We start from the raw sequence: 22401 nt of genomic DNA, 5'->3' as shown, positions 1-22401 counted from the left end.
CGTAAGTGGCAGGACAGTAGGTAGTCACGCATGTGACTAGATCCTTGATGGGTTGTTTATCATTATTCTGTAAGAGACATTCACGGGGCTGATGTTTTGCCCGTTTTTTGCATTTTGAGATTACAGCTGCAGTGTAATTTCTAGATTGTAACTTTTGACTAAGCTCCTGTGCCTGTTTCTTATAATCACTTTCCTTGCTGCAGTTACGTTTATGTCTTAGGAACTGGCTGTAAGGCAGATTATCACGCAGGGGTCGTGGGTGGAAACTCTGGTAAGAAAGTAGACTATTCTTGGCTGTTGATTCGGTAAAGGTTTTGGTCTCCAATTTACCATTTTCAACGAAGATCGTTAAATCCAAGAAATCAATGTGATCATTGCTGGAAGTATGGGTGAATTTCAACCACCTATCTCTCCCATTCAGCCATTCCATAAAGAGAGAGAGAGATCTAGTCTGATGTCCCAGATTAGTAAAATGTCATCAATGTAACGTTTCCAGTGTAGTACACTGGAAACGTAAGGGTTAGTATTATTGAGGACAAATTGTTGTTCAAACTGACTAACATAGAGTCCAGCTACTGACGGCGCAAAGGCACTGCCCATGGAGGTGCCATGGCACTGCAAGAAAAGTTGGCCGTTGTATTCAAAATAAATCTCTTGAAGGGCTAAACGGCAACACTCAAGAATAAAGTGTCGTGGAGTCTTGTGTGTCCAATCTTGCATATAGAGAAGGTCTTCCAGCATCCTTAGGGTGTCTTCTTGGGGTAGGCTGGTGTAAAGGGACTCAACGTCTAGCCCCACCAGTAACATCGTGTTGGAATTGAATTCACGGTCCGCAATCTGGATTAAGAGATCCCTAGTGTCTTTCAGATAGGTTGGAGTAATCTGTACTAATGGTTTCAGGTACTCATCAGCAAATTTTGACAGCGGTTCTAATAAAGATCCAATTCCCGAAACTATCGGACGTCCTAGTGGGGGGGACTTATTTTTGTGTGTTTTTGGCAGTGAGTAGAAAAAAGGTACCTTTGGTCCTTTGGGTGTCAAAAAATCGGCCTCTTTTTTTGAAATCCAGCCATTGACCTCTGCTTCATGTATCATGATTGCAATCGTATTGGTTAACCTCTCAGTGGGGTCAGTGTCTAGTTTTTTATAGAAAGTCTCATCTGACAGTAGAGCTAGGCACTGCTGGTTATATCCTTCTTTGGTCAGGATTACTACCCCCCCGCCCTTGTCCGCTGGTTTAATGACTATATTGTCATTGTCCCTTAATTCAGCTAGAGCTTGTTTCTCTTTGTTGTTCATATTTTGATATGTCTTCTTCCTGTTGTCCAATTTGTCAACCCCTTGCATAACTGCCTGCTCAAAAGTTTGGATTTCAATAGGAGCTGCAATAGTAGGTGGACAAAATTTGGATTTCCTTCTCAGGGTGGTATCACCCTCTGCAGGTCGTGTAATGGAATCGTTAAAAAAAGCTTTGAGTTTAAGAGTTCTGCAAAACTCTGAAACTTCGCATTTCAGTCTAAAACGATCCAAGGGTGGAGTGGGTACAAAACCGAGTCCCTTATTAAGGACGGTCAACTGCTCATCTGATAGAGTGATATTCGTTAAATTCACTACTAATGAGTCTTTTTGCTCGTGCTCGATTGGGCTGAAGCCATGCTCCGTGTCTGTACATTGGGTTGCTGATCTTGCCATCTGAGGTTTTTCTTTCTGCCCCGAGATTGGTTTTGGCCTCTTCCTAAAAAAGGCTGGGCTTGATGTTGGTTAGTAGAATCCATCATTGGCTGATTACCCATTGGTTGTTGTTGATTCATGTCTGGATGGTAGGGGTTCATCCATCCCGCATATGGTGGCATAAACGGTTGATAAAACGGCATTGGATTTCCATGAAAAAAGGGAGGTCGTTGCCATCTGTGGCCTCGTCGTGGGCGTCGGGATCTAAAGCTGTTTTGTCCCCTTCTCAGTGTTGATTCATCGGAGCTACCTTCTGACCCCTCAGATGAGTTCCATCCTGTAGAATCTCCATCCGAAAAATTGGGGGTTGCTGTAAAATCATCCTTCGAATAAGGATGCATCTTTTCCTGACTGAATTTTTTCAGTTCCTTACTCAGTTTCTGGAGTTTGTTCTGCATTAAGAACTCCTGCATTTCATCCATTTCTTTTGTTATTTCTTCTAATCGCTTCTTGTATATTAAGGGATTGATGCTTTTTTTAAGTTCATTTTCACATTCCTGTATTTCCACCAATAATGCATCCGACAATCTTTTGGCTGTTTTGACTAAGAGGACCAGATAGTCTAGGGTACATTTCCATGAAATCGATGACCAATCCCGTCTGAATACGAGATCATGCAAAAATATTCAGGGTGCATTGGTTACCCACAGGCCTCTAGGGGCTAGTTTAGATCTTAGGTATTCAGTCATAATTATACCATGAATGGCAGTTCGAATCTGTTCTCTTTTCTTATTGGTCAAGGCATCCCAGTCATCAGTTTGTGCAATAGCTTGAATAAGATCTGGATTCTGTAAAAGAGGTTGGGCCGCTAGAATCTCATCAATATCGCTTCCTGTAAAGCTCAGACCATTGTTATTTTCCATTGTTCCTTCCTCACGAAACACCCTACTCAACTAGAAAAATTCTAGCGAGGGTGTGTACTTCCCGCAGCTGTGCGCTGCTTAAAGATTCATATCAAAGTGGAGGGAAGAGGATTGTAGGTCCATTCAATTCCCCTGGACAGATACGCAATAATCAAAAATAGAATGGACACTAGTATCTACAAAACCATTGGTTTGTACTCGAAAACCCTCATAGACATCCTGATTTTATCGTTGCGGTGTATCTTTTTTCCGCCCCACCAGGAGTCGTGGCGTATTCATAGGGTAGTCGATTAACGTGCTGGGTGCCAGCCTCACCCGAGGCTACCTCCGGTACAAGTAGAAGTATCCAGAAATAGTGAGAAAGGAGGTAAAAAATAATGACTAGCCCAAAAAGTTATTTATTGAAAAAAAGAGGGGTCTAGGCACTATCAGTAAAAAAAAATTACGATATGAAGGCAATCATGTTACTGGATTACCGCATGTCTATAAAAGACATGTCAACATGTTTCAGCTCTCTAAGCCCAGCCGGGTCTACGGAGCTTTCGTCAGGACAAAAACATATACAAAAAAGAAATTGGATAAAAATAACTCTCACAACTTGTGTAGTTTTTGTTGATAAGTGTCGTTGACTTATACTCAGATTTCCAATGCTGTGGAAACAAAAGCCAACAATATTCATTATATATGTGGCTACTAATCTAGGTTAGGCAAGCAAACATGTGAAAATTACATGTGGAGCACGAAAAAACTCCTTATTGGGAGCAGCCACCATATTAATGGTTTAAACGCAGTGTCGAGGAGGGAGAGGAATTTAAAACAAACGTCTGAGCTAGGAGTTACAGTCTAAGTTAGAACATAAGCAATGAAGTTTCTGCACGAGGCCTGCTATCGAACACATTACACTCTCTACTGGATGTGGACAGATTTTAAAGCCCTTAAGTAAGTGGTAGTTTGAAACCATACGCTATCTGTAAAACACTTCAAAAGTTATAGTATAATTACCTGTATTAAGCTCGGTAATAGCTTCAACAGGGGTCAAAGAGTCGCTTGTGGTCTTTGCTGTTAGGGTTACAAACGGGTCCCACGCATTAATAAAACCGCTAAGTCGCTTACCAGATTCTGGAGAACAGGATTTGCTGCCATTCTTACCCACGAGGAACGGTGTAGATTCCCCTGTGCTGACTCTGCCCCTGGCTATGGGCGTTTCTCTTTTTGGTCCGTCTTATAAAACAGGGCCTAGGCATCAAAAACGGACTCCAGATTATACATAGGACTCCATGTAAGATGGAAGCCTCTCGATGTAAAAACGAGTGTTGTTCACTCAATAGAAACGAAATGTCAGGCACATACGTAATTAATATATGTGCTCACCAGTATTATACAAATAAAAAATATAGAAGTGTTATGATGACAGAGGGAATGCATCCTAAACATTAGAGGTGTATGTACAAGAGGGCAGTACGTCACAAATGGAGTGAGTGTCGATTATGACTGATTAGTAGTGGGACTAGTCTGGCCAAAAAGAGTGGAACAAAATTTGTCAAAAAGATCACAATTCAAAATAAGTCTACATTTTGTTCAATAGAACTGATGCCACGGGATATTATCGTTCATCCCCACAATATCCGTTCTAAGGCGGTCCACCCACCTTTGTTCCTTTTGAAAAAGGATCTGCTCGGCATTATTGTCTTTGTCTCTTAGCATTTCAAGGACCGTCCATCTCAGGTCGTCACATGTGTGTCCAGCTTCCACGAAATGTGTACACAGTTTGGTGGTGTTCTTCTTGAGTCTTACATTACTCCTGTGTTCTCCTATGCGGAGTTTGACTTTACGACAAGTCATACCTACGTATTGTCGTAGGCATGGACAGGTCACCAAGTAAATTACATGGGTGGAATTGCAATTTGTATGTTGTTTCTGAGTCCATAACAAGGTGTCCGTCAATTGCAAAGTCTTGGTGGTGTTAGTGAACTTGCAAATTCCACACGTGCCACATGTCAATGGTTTCCTCTTCGGCCTGGTGTGTACAAGGACATCTTTGATGTTTTTAGTTCTTCTGTTAGCAAATCTCGGTTTGGGCCAATTGAATTTGCCTGACGTAACTATCTGCCAATTCTTTCTAATTAGCTTCTGTACATCGTAAGTGGCAGGACAGTAGGTAGTCACGCATGTGACTAGATCCTTGATGGGTGCAAGGATCACATTGATTTCTTGGATTTAACGATCTTCGTTGAAAATGGTAAATTGGAGACCAAAACCTTTACCAAATCAACAGCCAAGAATAGTCTACTTTCTTACCAGAGTTTCCACTCAATTGGCCCAAACCGAGATTTGCTAACAGAAGAACTAAAAACATCAAAGATGTCCTTGTACACACCAGGCCGAAGAGGAAACCATTGAAGTCAACAGTAAGAGATATAACTATGGCCCCAGTTACAGGCCATTATCCATGTGGCACGTGTGGAATTTGCAAGTTCACTAACACCACCAAGACTTTGCAATTGACGGACACCTTGTTATGGACTCAGAAACAACATACAAATTGCAATTCCACCCATGTAATTTACTTGGTGACCTGTCCATGCCTACGACAATACGTAGGTATGACTTGTCGTAAAGTCAAACTCCGCATAGGAGAACACAGGAGTAATGTAAGACTCAAGAAGAACACCACCAAACTGTGTACACATTTCGTGGAAGCTGGACACACATGTGATGACCTGAGATGGACGGTCCTTGAAATGCTAAGAGACAAAGACAATAATGCCGAGCAGATCCTTTTTGAAAAGGAACAAAGGTGGGTGGACCGCCTTAGAACGGATATTGTGGGGATGAACGATAATATCCCGTGGCATCAGTTCTATTGAACAAAATGTAGACTTATTTTGAATTGTGATCTTTTTGACAAATTTTGTTCCACTCTTTTTGGCCAGACTAGTCCCACTACTAATCAGTCATAATCGACACTCACTCCATTTGTGACGTACTGCCCTCTTGTACATACACCTCTAATGTTTAGGATGCATTCCCTCTGTCATCATAACACTTCTATATTTTGTATTTGTATAATACTGGTGAGCACATATATTAATTACGTATGTGCCTGACATTTCGTTTCTATTGAGTGAACAACACTCGTTTTTACATCGAGAGGCTTCCATCTTACATGGAGTCCTATGTATAAACTGGAGTCCGTTTTTGATGCCTAGGCCCTGTTTTATAAGACGGAACAAAAAGAGAAACGCCCATAGCCAGGGGCAGAGTCAGCACAGGGGAATCTACACCGTTCCTCGTGGGTAAGAATGGCAGCAAATCCTGTTCTCCAGAATCTGGTAAGCGACTTAGCGGTTTTATTAATGCGTGGGACCCGTTTGTAACCCTAACAGCAAAGACCAAAAGCGACTCTTTGACCCCTGTTGAAGCTATTACCGAGCTTAATACAGGTAATTATACTATAACTTTTGAAGTGTTTTACAGATAGCGTATGGTTTCAAACTACCACCTACTTAAGGGCTTTAAAATCTGTCCACATCCAGTAGAGAGTGTAATGTGTTCGATAGCAGGCCTCGTGCAGAAACTTCATTGCTTATGTTCTAACTTAGACTGTAACTCCTAGCTCAGACGTTTGTTTTAAATTCCTCTCCCTCCTCGACACTGCGTTTAAACCATTAATATGGTGGCTGCTCCCAATAAGGAGTTTTTTCGTGCTCCACATGTAATTTTCACATGTTTGCTTGCCTAACCTAGATTAGTAGCCACATATATAATGAATATTGTTGGCTTTTGTTTCCACAGCATTGGAAATCTGAGTATAAGTCAACGACACTTATCAACAAAAAGTACACAAGTTGTGAGAGTTATTTTTATCCAATTTCTTTTTTGTATATGTTTTTGTCCTGACGAAAGCTCCGTAGACCCGGCTGGGCTTAGAGAGCTGAAACATGTTGACATATCTTTTATAGACATGCGGTAATCCAGTAACATGATTGCCTTCATATCGTAATTTTTTTTTACTGATAGTGCCTAGACCCCTCTTCTTTTTCAATAAATAACTTTTTGGGCTAGTCATTATTTTTTACCTCCTTTCTCACTATTTCTGTATACTTCTACTTGTACCGGAGGTAGCCTCGGGTGAGGCTGGCACCCAGCACGTTAATCGACTACCCTATGAATACGCCACGACTCCTGGTGGGGCGGAAAAAAGATACACCGCAACGATAAAATCAGGATGTCTATGAGGGTTTTCGAGTACAAACCAATGGTTTTGTAGATACTAGTGTCCATTCTATTTTTGATTATTGCGTATCCTAATTGTTGACCTTGCTTAATCCTCCAAATATCACACAACCCAAACTGGGTGATCAGTAACCTTACTCTATTGGACATCTTGGGGTTCATCAAGCCTCGCGATTTTTCTGACCGGTCTAACTTGTAGTCCAATACTGCGTTAAAATCCCCGGCCATAATTATTTTCCCCGTAAGTCCTAACAGCTCGTTAGCCACGGTATCCACAGGTCCTACATCGTCCAAATTTGGACCATAGTACCCAACTATGACTAGTGGTTCACCTGCCACTTTTGCTTTCAAAATCAGCCATCTGCCTTTTGGGTCTGCCACAGTAGATTCTACAACTAAATGTACCCCCTGTCTAACCATAACTGCCACCCCTTTTGTAACCATAGTTTGCGGGGTATAAAACGAATGAGCGACCCACCTTTGGTCGGATAAAATGTCCTTATACTCAGAGGGAGTTAAATGCGTTTCTTGCAAAATAATAATGTGAGCCTGTGAATCTTCTAAATATTTTAATATTGCCCGTCTCCTGGACCTTACACGCAAACTGTTAACATTCCATGACAGAAATTTCAATTCCATTATTTTAGCCCCACTCATCAAATTCAATACAAAATACAACATAAATTCCTGGTGACAACTAAGCTTCTGAGGAATTTTTTTAGTGTTTTTCCCCCCCCAGCACCCACCCCCTACCCCTCTACTCCTACTGCGCCCCCCACCCATGGAAAACCCAACCGACCTCCTCATGGCCTCGGCCCTGAGGGTGCATATCGTGGTGGTGCAAATAACTTAATCGCACAAATTTGCACACTATATGCAGGCGTTGTACTAGAAAAATATAAACTGAGTTTTTTTTTCGTTTTTTTTCCCTCCCTTCCTTCCCCTTCACACCCATATTGAAATCTTAACACTGTGTTATAATCTTATACACCTGCCTGTCGAGCCATCTCCTGACATTGTTCAATAAATCGATCTACTTCCTCAACCACTCGAAAATTATACATCTTGTTTCGCCACATTACTTTCAGAAATGCGGGAAATTTAAGTTGGACCGTGGCACCCAGGGCTCTGAGAGGTTCAATACGTTTGCCTAACTCCCACTGTCTATTAGCTGTAACAGGTGACAGATCAGATCTTATTTCAATTTTCACCCCCTCTACTAAAATACTCTCCTTCTTCAGAGCGGCTGAAATAATTTTTTACTTTAAATTGAATGTCAAAAAATGTACTAAGATCTTTCTGGGCTTAGTACGATTCGGATTCAACCTGAAGGGATCCCGGTGAACCCTTTGAATATCTGCTAGGATCACCTCTTCCTCCTCATCTAATTCCAACTCACGTTTTAAGAGATGTACTACATATTTCCTAATGTCTGACCCCTCTTTCCCTTCTGGCAATTTCAAAATTTTTAGATTGTTACGTCTTTGCATATTCTCAAGCCTCTCAATTCTACCTTCCTGCGCCCTCTCTCTGAATTTAATTTCTTCGATCTCTCTACGGTTATCCTCAACAGACTCTCGGAGCTCCTTTGCCTCAACTTCTAAGACTTCAGTGCGAGAACTTAATTCGTTAAGTTTGGCCTCTAATGTACTACATGAAGCTCGGATGCTTGCTTGGTTTAATTTAGATATTTCAAACCCCTTATGCATATCCAAATCTAGCTTTTTAAGTAACGCTATTACTGGCATATCTGGATTCCTACCTCTTCCTCATTGTCCTTTAACCCCTTCGATGCTGGTGACGGAACCGTTCCGTCATCAGTTACGGCTGAGCTGTGCTGATGACGGAACGGTTCCGTCACGACCGCGCCCTGTTCTGGAATGTCCAGCACAGGGCGCGGCTAACGCGCCGCACGGAAGCGGTTAAGGGGTTCTCCTCAACAGGCCGGACACCAACATCAACCTTCTCTGAGCCACCTATTGCCCCTCCTGCCCCCTCGGGCTGAACCATATTAGATATCACCAGATCTGTTGGGACCAGCTCATCCTCAACCTCGACTAGATCTTCCCCTTCCATTTCTAACGTGAGGGCTTGATACCGGTTGGGGCTTAAATGAGACAACCAATCTAATATGCTCTCAGCTGTCAAAGCCACCCCCCTTCCCACTTCTTCAGCAGTTGTACTCTCACTAGATTCCGCAGGATTAGGTTTTAATATCAAAGTCTTGGGAATGATTTTAAAAAAAGAATTAAGGGGCCAGTAGCCTTGGAAGGGGGCTAACTGTGGAGTGTGCTGCTGTTCCATCCTGTTGGGGCTGCCTGACTCCCTGAGAGGAGACCTTGCTGGGGGAGAACGCCACCTTGCTCCGTGCACCTCCTGATTGCCGGGATTCTAGGACTACGAGTCCTATCAGCCCCAGTGTGTGACACAGCGCCCGGATCACCTGAGGCTCACCTGAGGTTCGTTAGCCTCGCAGCTACATAACATCTTGCCGCACCCACTGCCGTGGGTGCCGCTGCGCTGTGGGGGCTAACTGCGGAGTGTGCTGCTGTTCCATCCTGTTGGGGCTGCCTGTCTCCCTGAGAGGAGACCTTGCTGGGGGAGAACGCCACCTTGCTCCGTGCACCTCCTGATTGCCGGGATTCTAGGACTACAGTGTGTGACATAGCGCCCGGATCACCTGAGGCTCTTTAGGCCCCTCTCCCTTTGTTATATTATCAAGCATCCATCACGCGACGCGGGACGCGCGCGGGCGGTCGCCGGGCGAAGCCCGGGCAAAGGGCGGGCCCTCTGTGGCCCTCAGAGGCCAGAGGAGGTTGGGACGGACCATAGACCCAGGACTATTCTATAAGGTTGAAAGAACTACATTATTCATATGAGACTTTAACTTTATTATCAAGTTTAATAATCGTTTTAATAGTAATTGTTTAATCGGTCTGTTTTATTGCTATTATTGCTGGATTGATTGATATCAACGTAAGATTAGCTCACAGCATAATGCCCAGACTTACCAAAGATATGCCAGTCGCTGGTCTGGCTACTATGGATAACTTTCTGGTAAAAAAAGTTAACCAAATTAATAACAAGCGTTGGGCCTCTTTGGGACGTAGTAGCAATCCTCCTGTATCACCTGAAAATATGCCCACTCAGGTGATAGAAGGGACAGAGGGAATCACAGAAGGGAACCCAAATTCTGGCACTGAAGGGGCACATAGGTCTGTGGTTCAAGTACAGGTACATGCAGAGGTACATTCAGATCTGCAAAACTCCTCCAGTGAAGACTCAGACTCGGCTCGCCGCACACTAAGACCCATAAGGAAGTGTAGGAAGAATCAGGCGAAACGAGGGGGGAAAAAAAAAAAAGAGCTGATACTTCCCGTCCTAACGCTACAAATGCTGGTAACCCTGTTATAAGTGTTAGTGATGTGGATGGTAATAGTGAGGGAGGGTTAAGCTTAGCCTCTAATCACTATGAGAATCTAATCAGCACACTACTAAGTAAGGTGGAGGAGAAAATCACAGAGCTAATGAACCCTCTATTAACTAGACTGGATGCAGTAGCCTCAGAGGTAGAAAGGCTGGGAGGATTGCTGGAGGCACATCTGGCTTCTGCCACTGCCACAAAAGCGACTGTCCCAAAAACTAATCCTAGCACTACCTCTAACAAAGCTGTGAAGGGAAAGGTCGACAGGGCAGAGAGCGCACAGAAGCGATGTGCCCCAGGCTCCCCAGGCTTGATAGAAACTAGGGCTGTTAATAACCCGCTACCAGCAACTCAGCCAAAAAATCAAGCGCCAGCACCTCTGACTAGCAGATCAGCGCCAATCCAGAGGAAAAAACTTAGGAATGTCAATCTTTCGCCTGACTGTGTACCCTATGTGGTGGTATTAACAAATGTCCCATGCTTTGAAGAACACCCTGCTCTGCCACATGGGGAGTCTCAAGAATCACTGAAAAACAGAACAGTAGCTTGGTTAAACAAAAATTGTGATTTTCCAACCCATTACTATGACCAAATTATTTCAACAGAAAGGGTCAATTGGGTTGGCCCCTCTTGCAAATCAACATCGGGGGACTGTGTGGTTAATAATTTTAAATATCCACAACATGTTGCCACAGTGTTATTGCGTGCATCCGCACTAATGTATAGCCCAAACAGTGTCTGTGTGCGTCCATTAGGGTATTTCTATGCGCCTGGGCCGATCACACCCAAAGACTCTCGAAGCTTAAGGCTAATGACCCAAACTCGTTCTCCCACATCGGCAGGACCATACATGTGTAATACTGTTAGCCATGGGGTGAATGGATGGCAGATGCCTGTACAGAATAATAACGGTGTTAATTATGGATGGAGAGGGATTAATGTGGCCACACAGAACAGATTTGAAGTATTTTCAGGTCTGGATGCTTGTGATTGACTGGTGGAGCAGGAGGGTCAAAGCACTGCATGTGTTTCAGTAGTTCAGTCTATAGAGGCAAGTCAGTTTACAACACATAAAAATAATGTTATTAGTTGGAATGTTGCTGGGCTGGCCACTAAATTGCAAGATGAGAACTGGATTAAATATATTAAATGTTTCATATTATATGCTTACAAGAGACTTGGTCAGTAGAGTGTGACCTTTTTATTGAAGGATACAAGGCTTTCTTTGTACCCGCTACAGCAGTAGGCAGGGGTAGACCAAAAGGGGGGTTGGTCACGTTTATTTCTGTAGCTATGACAAATACTATACAAAGAAGGGCATCAAGTAATCATGGCATTTTAGGTTTAGTTTTAGCCAGAGATAATTGTATGGCTGGTCTGATCAATTTTTATAATTCTACTAATACATGCACAGCATTGAATAACCTAAAAATCTTAAATGATTATGTTAGTTCAGCAATGAAGGACTGCTCACATAACCTATTGATCATGGGAGATTTTAACGTTCACCCCTGCGGGGACCCTCTAATGAAAAACCTTCAGGAAATCCATTGTGCTAGACATGAGGGCCTGCACTTGGAACATACATTGGAGGGGGATCTTTTTAATGATTTATTAAATGACCATGATCTTACTTTAACAATGGCACTGTGTGATCCCGGGAAATGTTTTGATACTCCAACCTTCAAAGGGCATGGGAAAGGGACATTTATAGATTACATGTTATTATCTTTGCCTATGCAGGTTTTTGCAGACTCCTTCGCTATTGAAAATAACGAATTTAGTGATCACAATCCTTTGACTATCCATCTCAGGGGGCCTTGGGTGGTTAATACAAGTTGCAGCCAGTCCATGGGCAGTGTAAGGGCAACGGACGGAAGACGCCGCCTAAAATGGGCGATGTGTACTCCGGATCCGATTTATAAAAACATTAAAGACACCTGTAGTAAAGAAATTAATAGTTGCACACAGGATGACTCAGACCCAACGCAAATCCTGTCTGCCTTTCAAAATCTAACAGACAAAGTTTCTATTTTAATGACAGACCGAGTAAAGAAGTCTCTGAATAATGGTCCGCGCTGGTTTAATCAAGAATGTTCTAAAGCTGCGCATAACCTGAGATCTGCCCTGGCAATAAACCCCCGTAATAAGGAAATGGTCAAAGGGTGTCGCAAAGAATTTAAATTAGCCACTGCCACTCGTAAAGAATTTTTGAGGAACGAGGCGTGGAATGAGATCTTGGACCCACAAACATTGAAAAATAGTGCTAGGTTTTGGGCTGTAATCAAAAAACCTTTTCTGGTGCAAGATCCAGGAGAGGGACTTGAAAGCGTTATAACTAAGGAGGAGTGGGTAGTACATTTCAAGCAACTAATTGGAGGCACGGTAGATAATATCGCGAATACAGTCCCCGGTAATGGGGTAGCCTCATTCAGAGTAAGTAGAGGAGAGGTAATGGTAGGGATAGAGGGGCTGACACCTGGTAAAGCGCCAGGCCCAGACGGGTTACCCCCTGACCTCTTTAAATCTGATCCCACTTTTTGGGCACCGATTGTTGAGGCTGTTATTAATGCTGCCGCTAGAATCGGGTGCCCATTCTCTTGGGGGGTGTCCACCATTGTCCCGATTTTTAAAAAGGGGGACAGGGACAGCCCACTCTGTAATAGGCCGATCTCCCTAATAAATTCAATGGCAAAAATAGTAGGTAGAATTGTACTGCAGAGACTTTCGGATTGGGTGACGGACAACAACATAATGTCTATCTCACAGTATGGCTTCTGCAGTGGTCGATCAACCATAACACAATGTATAAACCTCTACTCCATACTCAGTAAATACTGCACTGCCCAAAAAGGTACAGTCCACCTAGCCTTCATGGACCTATCCTCAGCCTTCGACTGTGTGAACAGGGGAAGGCTTTGGGAGTCCATGAGGGAGAAGGGTGTAGACAGTGGGATTGTTAATTTTCTTGTTGATCTACATAGCAACACAAGTGCGAATGTTAGGTACTCTCAAGAACTGTGCGTAATGGAGAATTTTAGAACTGGGAAGGGAGTGCGTCAAGGCTGTATACTAGCCCCCTTCCTTTTTAATTTTTATATAAACGAGCTTGATAGCGTTTTGCAGGATGTGAAAGCTGATTGTCCTAGGGTGGGGAGAAGGAGTATCCCCGTCCTTTTATACGCAGATGATGCGGTTTTAATATCCAGAACTGAGAAAGGCCTTCAATTGTTACTTAATGCTTTCAAACAGTTTATGGAAGAAAGAGATCTGCTGGTTAATCACTCCAAATCTTGCATTATGCAAGTTGGTAAGCGTCCAAAAAGACACTATACATTCAAACTAGATAATGTAGTAATTCCATTCTCTAATACATTTTCCTATCTAGGAGTTCTTTTTTACTCTAAACTGACATGGGGCCCTCAACTTGCAAAGAAAAGATGTGATGTGGTTAGGGTTAATGCTTCTATTTTTAACTTTGCTTCAAAATTAGGAAAAAAAGCCAACGCTTGCAATGACGAAATTATATGATGCTAAATCAGTAGCAACTGCAGTCTATGGGAGTGAACTTTGGGGCTATCTGGCCTGTGAACAATTACAGATTGCAGAAAATGCATTTCTTAAACGCCTTTTGTGTGTTCCGGCCGCCACTTCCAATTTTGCGGTACATGAGGAGTTAGGAGTAGAATATTTGAGCGATATTCTCTCCTTACGACCATTGACATGCTGGTTGAAACTATGGCTGAGCCAAGATATCCCATTAACACACCTGATTGTAAATGACTTTATTTCGCATGATAAGGCATCAGGCACTCCATGGCTGAAGTACTTAAAAACCAGCTTTTGTGAGCTGGGTCGCCCTGAATTATTTGATCGCCCGACTGAAATTGTAAAAGGGGATGTTGAAGCAATTAAGCAGTCTTTCCTTTTGCGTCAGACGGCCTTGAGGGAGGGTGCGGAGTTTCAGAAAACAAACGTAAGGAAATATATTATGGTTAAAACCTGTCTGAAAATGGAGCCTTATAAACTCGGCACATTTAGTACCCATGAAAAGTTCCTTTTAACAAGATTCAGATTGAACTTGTTCCATCATCTGCTTATAAGACCAAAAATGATGCTTTTAATAAACTTCCTGCATCTTGTGGCTGCGACGGAAAGTCTCCACAGGATATGATGCATTTTATGTTTTTATGCAGATTTTATGAATATCCACGTAAACGTTATCTGCTTGCCCTTTTAAAAAAACTTAATTTTAATCAGATTCGTCCAGCCTTTTAAATTTGCAATTGTTGCACAGTGATAGCGTCCTTCAAATCATTGAATTTTTAAAAATGTCTCTCAGACTAAGAACTTGTCTGGATCTATGATTGTTAATATATTAATGAATTACAGTTCAGTGGAACCAATGTTGACATGGAAAGTTATCTTTGTAAATATATTTTTATGAATGTTTTATGTATGTACAGTATGAAATGTGTACTTTTATGGTTGAATCAAACCGAAATAAAGTCTCTTTTGAATTTGAATTGAATTAAGGGAAGGAGTGGTCCTGAGTTTATGCTCCAAAATACAGGGCTTTTTACTGGTCTGCTTGGAGTAATTCTTTTTATTTGGTGCTTTTTTTAAATTTATCTCCTGCAGGTTTTTATTTTTAGGCTTAGGGGGTCCACTAAATTTTTCTGGCGCCCTGTCAGTGACCCCTGCTATCCTCCCAGCACTTCTCAATGTGTAGCCAGAAGCCCCCAGACTCACAGGTTCAACCAAAATTTTTGGCTCAGATGAGCCCTTGCACGAAACAACAGTACCTTCGCTGCTTTTGTCCTCCAGAGAATTCCTCCTCCCGGGAGCAGCGTCCGTTCCTCTTCCGGGCCCCCCCGTGCCCCTGTAGCCGACTCTTGCTGCTGCTCGACGCCCTCTTCCCAGCTCAAGTGCCGCTCTCCCCCAGCAGCCAGGATCAGCTTTACCTGCCTTAACTCCCGCTGCCGCTGCTGCCATGAGCCCCGCCCGCACCTGCGACTCGTCTGCTGCCTCACTCCGAGGCCTTTCCAACTCCTCAGCTGCCATACGATCCCGGGGCTCACCACTGAAGAATCCGTGTTTCCGAGAAGAGACGCCACACCGCCGTCACGTCGCAAAAGATGAATCTCGCACCGACAGCGGCACCCGAAACCGGAGAACAATACAACCGGTAATACGGGGGGAAATACAGGGGAAAAAGACAAACTTGGAGTACCTGCAACGCTACATACACCACCACTACTAGCAGCACCCGCGGCCCGCTGCTAGCCGGCCGCCATGTTTTCCCGAAACCCTAGTGTGGTTTTATATTTTTTGCATCATGCGCAAAAAAAAAATATATATATATATATATATAAAACCAAACCCTAGTGTGGTTTTATATTTTTTGCACACAATGTTATTTATCAGTGCTGCACTATGTGAATTTTGTACAGCAAAAGTTTTGCAACAAGAGTTTAGGTGTCTGTAATCCAAAACTACTAGACGATATGAATTGTCTGGTTGGAGACAGGAAACAAAGGATTGTTCATAGATGAGGTGCATGTTTTGGGGGCGTGGCTTGGACGCCGACTGGGATGGCGGCGTGAGCCCACAGCTCCGTGCCTGATCCCATATTTATCCTGGATCCCCGCGCTTCTGGGCGGGCAGAAAGCTCGAGCACCGAGCCTCAGTCACCGGACGACAAGAGGGCGAGATCCGAGGATCAGCAGGACGCCAGGAACGGAGAGGCGACCGGCTCGTAGCGTCCACCGGGAAGGCAGACAAAGAACCCAAGATGGCGATCACCCCGAGCAGCGGTAGCTGAGCTGCGGAGAGCGGAGGGTCTCGGCTGAGGTGCGGCGTGGGAGGCGCACGGAGGATTCCGGCGGGCGCTGCCCATTGCTGTGCGGTAAGGGGAGGCTGCGGAGGGAGCACGGAAAGGAAGCCGGCGGTCCCGAGGGTTGCTGGAGGAGAGCCCCTCCCCCCGCGGCTGGTGCTGGCGGCCGCGACGTCGGGGAGCAGTCTACTGCGGTGCCGGAGACCTGAAGCGGCACTGGGACCCTGGGGCTCGGCCGAGTGCTGAGGAGTGGGGCTGGCAGCAGCACGGCGGCGGCGATAGCACGAGGAGGACCCCGACCCAGGAGCGGTGATCGGGAGCTTAGAGGGGGTCGACACAGCTTGGCTGGGCAGGACCAGTGGGTCGCCGAGCACAGATCGGCACACGAACTAGCAAGATTGCGTGGCCTGTGCAGAACCGACCCGGAGGTGGCAGAAGGGGCAGACCTCACTGCATGGTGGGGGAGGGACACCTGGGCCCTGCCCTGAGCGCCTAAGGAGAGGGAATCGACGCCCTGCTCTAGCGCCTGTTGGACCTGGCGCGGGGGGAGGCATTGGACGACGGTGCAACTGGGCCGAGGGGAGCCCTCCAGATCGTGTGAGGGAAGCCCTGGACAGAGAGCCGACCCACCCACTAGAAGCGGTGCTCATCCCCTAAACGGACACCAGGGCTCCCAGACCGGAGGAGAGACTCTGGGGGCGGCCACCCGGCGGAGGGACCATTGGCTTGACCGATCGCTCTGGGGCTGCCCAGGGGTGTAAATTGCAGCAGCCCTGATGGCTACCACAGGCGGTGCAGTAAGTGTGGAGAGGGGAGGTGCCCAGCCAGCTACGCCGGAAACGGTCGGAGGCCCGCCTGAGGCACTGGAGACTTCGGCGCAAGAACAACGATTGAACGCGCGGCTGGATGGCATATTGGCAGCGATTGCAGCAACCAAGGACTCCCTTCACCAGGACATTGCCCAGGTGGCTACGGGACTGGGATTGCTGAGGGCGGATCATGTGAAACTGTCAGACAAGGTTAAGGACAATGCACAACTGCTCTCGGAACTGAAGCCGGCGGTGGTCACTGCGGAACGCAAACTGACTGATATCCTAGAAAGGCTGGAGACGCTGGAGAAACGGGCGGAGGATTCAGAAAGCCGTAACCGGAGGAACAACATCCGGGTGGTGGGCCTGCCGGAAAAAATTGAAGGGGACGATGCCGTGGCCTACATGGAGAACTGGCTGCAAACAGTTGTGGCTCCGGAGGGCTTGTCTCCGTTCTTCTCCCTGGAGCGGGCACACAGAGTCCCGAATCGCCCGCCCATGCTGGGGCGCCCTCCGCGCCCGATGGTGATCAGACTCCTGCACTACAAAGATCGTGATTTCCTGATTCAGAGAGCACGCTCGGTGGGCCCCTTCAAAATAGACAATAGCCCGGTCACGCTCTTCCCGGACTACACACAAGAGGTCCAGAGGAACAGGGCGTCCTTTTTGGCTGTGAAGAAAGAACTCAGAAATGAAGGTATCCAGTACTCGCTACTCTTCCCGGCCAGACTACGGGTGATCCTGGACGGGACGACCCAATTCTTCCAGACCCCTGATGAGGCGTGGACATGGCTGGAGTTGTACCGTGCGGGCACAGATCGCCAACATAAAGGAGAACGGGAACGACAGAAGCCGGTGCAGATTCGTAAATCACAACGCATCCGCAAGAAGAATAGACTCAAACATGCACAGCGAGCTGCCGAGATGGCGGAGGGCAGGAAGGGGGCGCTGGCGGCGACGGCGAGCATCACGGGCGCGCAACTGGAGGAGGGACTGGAGGACTCTGACTCGGGGGAGGAGAGCAGGAAATCAGGGGAAGAACTGTCCGAGGCGGATAGCTTAGCGGGGCTGAAGGTCACCCCGCAAACGGCAGATGGGTTGTTCAACGAGTGAGCATTGCAGTACGGGACTGCCACAGGGCTCCTGCTGGAGCGGACTATCCGGGGTGTCTGGTGGACTAGCAGGTACTCTGTTGCATTTGTTAAACGGGATCTTGGGCCTGGAGCGGGGACATGGCATGCCCCGGGTCGGCCCGAACCTCCCCCCTTTGCCCTTAAGGCTTTCTGTGGTGACGACCACAGAGTAGTAGACGGTTTGTGATGTTGTATGTTTGGATGGGGGCTGATGCTTCGTTATTGGGTCCTGTTCTGGGGAGAGGGGTTGGGGAAGTTTTTTTTTTGGGTTGTTTCATGTTGGGGGGACTGCTGCCGGGATGTGGGGGTTCAAATGATGCTGCCGGAACGGAGGGGGAACAACGGCGATGGGAACGTCATTTGATTTAAAAAGCCTTACATGGAACGTCCGCGGACTTCACACGATGTCCCGGAGGAGCAAGGTACACACCTATTTGGTGAGGCGTGACATACAGATCGCATTACTGCAGGAGACCCACTTGACCAGGCAGGAATGTACGGCGTTGCAAAAGAGGTGGCGTGGGCAGGTCTTTGGCACATCATATTCAGCGTTTGCCAGAGGGGTACTGATCTGGGTGAGGGCGGGAGTCCCATTCCAGGCCACGAATCAACTGGTGGACCCTGAGGGTCGCTTTGTGGTAGTGGAGGGCAGGCTATATGGGAGGGAGGTGGTGCTGAGTAGTGTATACGCCCCAAATGTAGACCAGGCCCGTTTCTTTGATAAACTCTCTGGGGAATTGGCACACTTCCTAGCGGGCCCTATTATACTGGGGGGGGATTTTAATTCAATCACTGATATCACGCGAGATAGATCACACCCGCCACTGACTAGCTCCCCGGTTCGGAGGTTGGCCGCGCATAGAAAAGATTGGCAGGAGAGGTGGGGCCTTTTGGACGTGTGGAGGGAGCAACACCCCGATGTTAGGGATTATTCCTTTTTCTCAGCCCTGCACTCATTGCATGTTAGGATAGACTCTATCTTATGTAGTGGCCCCCTGGCTGCCATAATAACACATACGGAGTATTTGGCCAGGACAATATCAGACCACAATCCCTTGCTGGTGAAGCTGAAGTGGCAGCGGGTGAGGTCGGCAATACCGACATGGAGGCTGCGCCCTGATACATTAGAGGACCCAGTGTTTAGCGCCACAATCCGGGAAAGCATCGAACGATACTTTGTTGAGAATGAGGGCACGACTGCAACGAGAGCGATGGAATGGGATGCAATGAAGGTGGTGGTGAGAGGTGTGTGCATGGGGAGCTTCTCGAATGTTCGGACGACAGTGGTGGCTGATCTGGTGAAAGCGGAAGGTGCATTGAGGGAAATAGAGAGGCGCAGGCCTGAGAGGCCGGAATTACAGGGCAGGCTTTTAGAAGCGAAGGAAGTGGTGGCGTCTGAAACAGAAAGGCTAAGATGCTATGATTACAAGCTATACCTAACTAAGGTGCACGGGGAGGGAGACAAGGTGGGCACACTCCTTGCTAAACTTGCTAATCCGGAGCCTAGGGGTTGCCCGATCATGAGCATCAAAACGGGATTAGGGGAGTTGGTCTATTCCCAGACCGCGGTTTTGAACCGCTTCCAGTCCTACTATACGACTCTATATGAGAGTCACTTGGGAGTAGACGGCACGGTGATAGATGAATACCTAGACACTCTTCAACTCCCGGTGCTGGATGATGAGGCTGCGAAGGCGTTGGGCGGCCCGATAACTCTATCAGAAATCCGGATAGCCATTAAACAAATGGCTAGAAATAAGACGCCGGGAGTGGACGGACTGCCGATTGAATTTTACGCGACATTCGTAGATGTCCTGGCGCCAAAACTCCTAGTAGCGTACTCAGAGGCCCTAACCTTGGGACGTCTCCCCCAAACGATGAGGGAAGCATTAGTGGTACCGCTGCTGAAACCAGGTAAAGAGGCATCAGAGGTGACATCGTATAGACCACTGTCGATGCTGACGGTAGATTACAAGATCCTAAGGCGTATTCTGGCCACTAGATTACTGCCACACATGACCACCTTGGTCCATGAGGACCAGGCGGGGTTCATCCCCACTAGGAATACCTCCCATAATATCCGCCGCCTGATCAGAATAATGGACAGAGCACAGGCCCTGGAGCATAGAACCGCAGTGCTCTCAGTGGATATCGAGAAAGCTTTCGATAGCCTGGAGTGGCTGTATCTCGCTAAGGTCCTCGAGAAGCTCGGCCTGGGGGGGGGCTTTGGCCGCTGGACGCGGGTCCTGTACGCTGAGGCAACGGCCAGGGTGCGACTGGGAACAGTGATATCGCCCGCGTATCCAGTGCACAGAGGAACAAGGCAGGGCTGCTCGCTGTCCCCTCTCCTGTTCGCCTTGGCGATGGAGCCCCTAGCAGCGCTGGCGCGAACGGGAGTACTGTACTCGGGAATCCAATGCAACGAGGAACGCCACTATATCTCATTATATGCGGATGACCTGCTGCTCTATTTAGAGGACACAGCAGATGCCCTGAAGGGGGCGACGGAAATGCTCTCTCGGTTTGGCAGCCTATCAGGCCTCAAGGTAAACTGGAATAAAACCTGCATTTTCCCGCTACGGAGGGACATACAGTACCCCCCTCCAGTGACCGAAGTGGTCTGGGAGGACACATGCTTCACCTACCTGGGGGTCAGGGTTTATCATGACGTTGCGGACCTACTAGAGGGCAATATAGGTCGTTGCATAAGGGCGCTGCGGGGCTGCATGACTTTTTGGGCCACTCTCCCTTTGTCGGTTCTAGGCCGGATAGCACTGCTGAAAATGGTGGCTCTGCCGAGGTTGCTCTACTATTTCCGCACCCTGCCGATCTGGGTCCCTCGGCGGGTATTTAAGGAGCTGCGATCGTTGATCATTGCCTTCCTTTGGGGCCGTGGCAGGCGTAGAGTGGCGTTGCACACGTTGTATAGGCCTAAACTTGAGGGGGGGATGGCAGTCCCAGATTTTGAATTATACTACTTAGCGGCTCAGCTTCAGGTCTTAACGCAAAATATCGCGAGGGAGTTTAGAGGCCCTGCCCAGGGACGGGGAAGGGGTGTTCAGAGGCATATCTTGTCCTACATTGTAATGCAGCAGCAGCTGAGACTGGGCGACCTCACGACTGAAGAGAAAACCCTTCGGATGTGCTGGCTTAGGAGCATAAAGAGGGCAGGGGCTGCCCGCCCGTACGCCCCTGAGATCCCCATTGGGATGTTGACAGCACTGCCTCATGGAGGGGATTGGTCTCCGTTGGGGGAATGGGAGGACCTAGGGCTGCAGATGGTGGGAGACCTGTATGCTGACGGGGTACTAGTTCCCTTTCAGATCTTACAGGACCGGTTTGGACTCCCGGATGGGAGCTACCTCTTGCATGCCGCAGTGACGACAGCGGTGCAAAAACACTGGAGGGGGGGACGGGCAGAACCGGACACGACCAAGGCCCATCAATATGTGGTGATGGCTGCGGGTACTGTAAAGGCCGTGACCTGTCTTCATTCAAGAATGTTGAACGAGGGACTGGCTCCGTTAGCGACGTTAAAGGAGAGATGGGAAGAGAGCATAGGTAAACCCATACCTGATCCGGTTTGGGGCCACATCTGGCAGAGAACATGGAAGGGTAGCAGGAACGCCCGCTTTCAACAGATACATTTCTTCATACTGCATAGGGCGTATCTGACACCAGGGAAAATTAGAAGGCACTTTCGGGTACAGGATGCTGCGTGTCCGAGATGCTTGGCACCTGATGTTGAGCTTGAACATATGTTATGGGACTGCCCGCGATTGGGGACATACTGGGCAGAAGTGGGGGAGCTCCTGAATGCAGTGACAGAGAGAGAAGTGGACTTTGATATGGCCGCCTGTCTATTACTGTGGTTTCCGCACACGCCCAAGACTACACTTACGAGTAAGTTTATCGACACGGGACTTATGCTGGCACAAAGGGAAATTACATGGCGCTGGAAATCCAAAGAGGGCCCGTCAGTCCGGAGGTGGACGAATGAGTTGAGGAAATGGTCCAAATGTGAGAGTGAGATCAGAATGCGTCAGGCCACACGATCTGGTAATGAGAGGAGTTTGGATCTTGCAAGAGCATGGGAAGCGATTGTGCAGGACCTGAACGACCTATTGGTCGGGGATGAAGGGGAAGGGTGATTGGAAAGGGAGGTTCCATGAGGCAGGAGAGGCCGAATGTTCGCCCCCGATAGGCAAGCTGACATCGCTTTGGAACTCGTAAGATGCCACCCACATCATAGGCAGCGGGAGAGGGTGGGGTTGGGGGGGGGAGTTACGGGGACACCGCAGACATACTAGAGGCAGTAATCACGGTGGGGAGACTCTCCAGGTTCCCCAGCAGACGGAATGAAGGGGGG

This window comes from Lissotriton helveticus, chromosome 1_1 (assembly GCF_964261635.1).
Source record: "Lissotriton helveticus chromosome 1_1, aLisHel1.1, whole genome shotgun sequence".
NCBI classification, from domain to species: domain Eukaryota; kingdom Metazoa; phylum Chordata; class Amphibia; order Caudata; family Salamandridae; genus Lissotriton; species Lissotriton helveticus.
This window is presented reverse-complemented; position numbering follows the sequence as displayed.